The sequence below is a fragment of the Ixodes scapularis genome, unplaced genomic scaffold (genome assembly GCF_016920785.2).
Source record: "Ixodes scapularis isolate PalLabHiFi unplaced genomic scaffold, ASM1692078v2 PGA_scaffold6__148_contigs__length_123643588, whole genome shotgun sequence".
Taxonomy (NCBI): Eukaryota; Metazoa; Arthropoda; class Arachnida; order Ixodida; family Ixodidae; genus Ixodes; species Ixodes scapularis.
Window position 1 is genome coordinate 95,944,796 of NW_024609881.1, and position 5,498 is coordinate 95,950,293.

At 45.0% G+C, this 5,498-nt stretch overlaps 1 pseudogene; it reads left to right on the forward strand.

The window, feature by feature from the left end:
• Positions 1–260: 260 nt before the first annotated feature.
• On the forward strand, positions 261–2,654 carry LOC115317767 (annotated as a pseudogene).
• The last annotated feature ends 2,844 nt before the right edge of the window (positions 2,655–5,498 follow it).

A 5,498-nucleotide genomic window follows, 5' to 3' on the forward strand; every position in this document is an offset into this window, starting at 1 on the left:
GTGTGTGTGTGTGTGTGTGTGTTTTGTTCTATTTGGACTATTTCGCACTATTTCTATTTTTCACTATTTTGCACTGTTTTTTTTTGTTTTTTTTTGCACTATGTCCCTTCGGCACGCTGCCCACAAACGTGGACACAACTTTCTAGATTTTTTTTTATCTCGAAGAAGCATTCTTTGTCGCGCTTGAGACACGGCGTGCACGCCTCGTGACGCGCGGAGAACAGAACGGCTGGCGCCGTCTATGAGTGGGAAAGCGAACCATGAAGAGTTTCGAGGAAAAACATGGACGGGCCTCCGCGCTCTATGGTGGCTCGGTAAGTGGCTTCACTTCTGGGTGAATTACCCCTCAAAAGTCAGTCTCAGTGATAAATTTAAGATTCTGACACGTTTAGAACGTAGTGTGGATGACTTTGAAGTAGGTAACAGGATTTTATGTGAATGTAATTCCAAGCTATCATTCAGCGTGTTTTGGCGTCCTCGCTCGTGGACGTTGTGCGCCAATCCTTAGAACTAAGATTTATTGGCGCGGATTCGAATTTCAATGTAGCACGCTTTTACAATCTACTGGGTTTTATTTTAACAAACAGGTCTTCGTGCACATGCTCGAGAACGACGAAAAGTTGAAGAACAATCATCACAAGAGTTACTTGAAAGGATCACCGACGGCAACATCTCCGATGGCGGCCTCTCTGACGACGAGTTCGGAGATCTGGAGCCTGCAACTGAGGTAAGTAGCTACTAAGCAGACAGTTTATCACGTCGTAGTACTTTTTGTGGCATCTAATTTCTTTAACACTTTTCAGGAAGCCCTTGACGACCCAGAGGCAGGACCATCAATACCAGCGTCACCGGCCGACATTCCTCCGCCAGCCCCCAAAAAAGGTCACGTTCAGTGGTTTGCGCGAGATTTCACTCCGGGCACTCAGGACTGCACCTATCGAATGAAGGGGGATTAAGCACCACTATAACCACAAGAGTACTTCATGAAGTACTTTACGGAGAGTGTGCCTGAGCAACTGGCAGAATTCACTAACATCTACTCCCTTCAAACAGGCGGAAAAGAGCTGGGGACAACGTCACAAGAAGTCAAGGTCTTCCTTGGGATCCTAATGGCAATGGGAGCCCTGAAGTATCCTCGAATTAGGATATGGTGGCAGGCTCGAACGAGGATTCCAATGGTGGTGGACTCCATAGCAGTGAACCGCTTTTTCAAGATCAGATCAGCACTCCACATTACAGACTCAAACAGCCAGACTAACCCGAAAAATCTTGACTAATACCGGAAAGTCCATCCGATCCTCGAGGCAGTTCGTCTTCGCTGTCTTGAGGGAGAGCCAGCGGAAGAGACCAGCATAGATTAGCAAATGATTATTTTCACTGGGAGGGTCGCGGCCAAACAGTTCGCTCGCAGCAAACAAAATCCCGAGGGGGTGAAGGTGTTCGTGCGGTGCAGCACAGACGGGTAGCACACGATTTCGAGTTCTATCAGGGGAAGGGGACTGGTGTGGATTCGAAATAACACACCTTGGACTGAGCGGTTCATTCGCCATAAGGCTAGTCGAAAGTCTACTAAAAGGCCAAAACCTCTCTTGCTACTTCGACAATTACTTCACTTCTGTGAGGCTCCTGTAGAAGATGAGAACAGTGGGAATACTCGGCACCGGTACCATCCGATCCAACCGGCTGCTTGGATGCACACTCAAAAGCGAGAAAGAAATACGAAAGGAAGGAAGAGGAACCATTGACAGCAAATTCTCTGAAGACGGAGATGGGGTGATCGTCTGCTGGCAAGACAAAGGGATAGTAAACATGGCTTCAACACATCTCGGAGTTGGCGAGAAAGGGACGGTAAAGTGCTGCAGTGAAGCGAAGAAAGAGCATGTAGAAATAGAATGCCCTGAGGTTGTACTGGAGTACAAAAAGTTCATGGGGGCAGTGGACAAACTGGACTTTATCATGTCCCTGTACCCAATCCGGACCAGGACGAGGAAGTGGACTGTCCCGTGTCCTTTCCAACTTCACCTCATTCGGCTTGTCCAACCGCTGGCTGGAATACATCGGAGATGCAAGCGAAGAAAGACTCCCGAAAAAAGCAAGAAAAGACATGTTGGCTTTTCAGATGGACGTTGCACAAAGCCTCATCTCATCTAACAAGGCGCTTCAGAAGAAGAGAGGACGCCCTAGCCTCGGAGACCACCCAACCGTCTAAGAAGCCTCATAATGCAGAAGCTTTGCCTACCAACACCGTGCGCTATGATAAAAAGAGTCACTGGCCAGAACACGTGAGAGCCTCCTTTGCTCACCGGTGCCGGCGCGAGGGCTGCAAGGGGAGAAGTCGCCTTCGTTGCCGTAAGTGTAACGTTTTCCTGTGTCTCACAGTTGAAAACAACTGCTTCCTGGAGTTTCACACAAAGCAAAGTGAAGAATTCTTGGAGCTCCTCTCAAGTAGAATAGAGAGTATGGCTGTCCTGTTGCAAATTAGTCAACGGCCTGCATTCTGTATGTTTTATGAACAGATTTCTCAAATAAATTGTTTCAAACATTTCCTTTTTTGCTTTGAAAAGACTCAGGACACAACTTGCACGATTGAGGACACGATAAAAAAGTATGTTCTGATCGAATGTTTGGCAAGTGAATTTTTTTTAGCAATCTAAACGACCTCCAGTGTGATTTAATCAGGCAAATAATTTTAGGCGCAATATTTCAAAATTTCTGACTGAGGGGCTACTTTGTTTCTCGTGATATAACCTTCGCGGGAACGGGTCCATGGTTTTAAAATAATTTATCGGACTGCTGGGCGTGAATGCAAAACAGCGACTGGGTTATGTTTTATTATGCACGGCGAAAAGGAAACAATGCGTATTCCAACTCTAATAAGGTCAGCTTCAGATGTGACAATTTCTCCCAGCGATTTCATTTAGGATCTAGGAAAAGCTAGAGAACAACTCTTCCGCAACGATGAAATTGCTGGGAGAGTTGTTTTGTCTGAAGGGGACCTAGCCTTGCATAGGAAGTATTCAAAGGCGGCCATAGATGTGTGCGCGACTGGTGAGCGCGTGCTTGTGGCAAACTTCCACAGTTCTTTTGCAACGTGCATTCCGCGCCATGGATTGCCGGTCTTGGCAGAGCTCGTTCTGAGCATGAACTCTAAACATCGCCTTCAAGCATGCCATCCAATGAATATCCCCTATGGGCAAACGAAAAGGAGAGGTGTCCGTTAAATGGCAAAATCCTCATTTAAAAAATGAAAAATAGCTGTGGCGGGCAGATTAAAATCGCGTTCGTAAGCTTTCAGTTATTCCGACACTTTTTTTATACAGCTACTCGACAAAGGTATCCACAGAGCGGCCGCGAGCGTTCTCCACAATGAATCTTTTCCGCATAGACACCTGCACCAAATGGTGGGCGTATTAACTAACTTCGGTGGAAAATTCTGCGTATCCTTTTAATTTAGCGGCTAATTAACGTCGTGTAAATTGAGCGAACAATTTACGTCACGTAACCTATGTACCAATTCAGCTTCCCCGCTAAATTTAGCGGAAAATTGTAGTACCGTGATCTATGGACCAATTTAGGTTACCCGTTATATTTAGCGGAGAACCTAACACTTGCCCGCGTGTGCAAAGATAGATGCTACCACATTCATAGGTGTGGTAGCATCTATTACCGCTGCGGTTTCTATAAATTTGCCTCCACCATCAATTTTTTGTTTGATAGACGCTTATCGCAATCAATTCAGTAGAACAAAGAAACCTGTTCTTTTTCTAACGAGCTGGTCCAGAAGCAACAACTTCCGTAGTCACTGAATGAACGAGAACGGCAGGGAGGAATTTTAGTTGTCCAGCCTCCAGCGCGAGATCCTGCCAAATACCCTGGAGACTAAGACAGGAGACTTCAGAGTAAGATAGGAGACGGAAGCAGAAAGCGACCCTGGCGTCAAGGAGTGGACAGCTAACTATTTTTTTTTTTTCGGAAATGCAGAAAGTGGGTCTGACTCAGTAGAGAAATTGATAATCAATGAAATATATATCTTTTTCTTTTTTTGATGGAGCATGGAAGCATAAGATCGTATTTTGGACGTCTTGGGCTTTTGAAGTCAAAATGCAGTGTGTGCTGTATACAAAGCAAAGCAAATTGTTGTGTGTATGTTTTTACAGCCGGAGGTTAGTCTGCCTCAGTGGGCGTCTGGTGTCTCAGCTGTAGATGAGAAATTTAGCCAGTGCAGTACAACCGCTAACCTGGGGTCTTTAACGTGCACCACGCAGTAGTGATACATGACCCCACGCCGGCACGATGCTCATCCAGATCGAAACGGGCCCGGGTGGGGCTCGAGCCCAGGATCCCTGTGTTCTGCAGCGCGAGCTTTCGCTCCACGCGCTCCGAGCTGGTGTGCGTTAGCCCACTTGGCCACCGATCCCCCCGGTGTGCTGCATAGAGCTGCCAGGATTTGCATAGCGATTTTGTACAATCTAAATAATTATTTACCTTTTGATAGCTTCTTGGCTTTTTTAGGGGTGTGCGAATATTCGAAATTTCGAACACAAATCGAAAAATTTCCTTATTCGAAACGTATTCGATTCCAAAATTGCATATTTAGAAGTTCCCGAATATTCAGCCAAAGCCGAATATTCAGAAAAAAACGGCGAATGCTCGCACAAACTGCGAATATACGAGCAAGTAACGAATAATCTGCCTGCCACGCATTCTCCTATGAATATGTGTATTTACTGAAAAAGGCGTATGATGCGTGCGTTATCGGTCTGCTCCGTTTCTATCTGTCCAAAGGCAGCAAAACATAATCAGTTTCTGTTTCTTTTTCGCCAAGCCCTTTGTTGTGTGGCACTTTTATAGCAATATGTTATGTAATTGCGCGTTCTATAAATTGATGCAATACATTAAACTTCGAGAGTGAAATATGATTATAAAATAAATCTCGAGAGTGTTCTCTAATATAAACGTTTAAAAACTAAAAACAAAAGAAAAGGCTAGGTGCGAGCAGAACATTACATCGCCATTGACAACGACTCCTGCCACTCCCGCGCAGTCAAAACTAGAGATATCGCGCACCTGCCCAGGTTCGAGTTGCATCAAGTTCGACTTTTTCGAACCTTCAACGTGATGTTCGACAAAGGTCTGACTAAAGTTTGACTTTTGTGCGCATGCGCGAAAATTAAAAAAAAAAAATCTATTTGACTTGACCTGGCGAAGGAAAAGTGCAGTATTTGTTGGGTTTATTGTCATCACTGGTTCAAAAAATGACTAATGAAAGTGTTAAAACCGAATATTTTTGCCTTTGTATGATGTAAACATTGGTGAACATTTTGGGAAATATAAATAAAGCACTTTCTAAATTATTTTGTTGCCCAAAATTCGAAATATTCGTGTAGCAGCCGGGCAACACTGTCCATAAGTCGAACTTCTTCGAACTTTAGTGAAATTTCGCAGGTTTCCCGAGTGAAAGGGTCTTTCTACTTGCGGAAAAGTTGTCACAGCGCGTA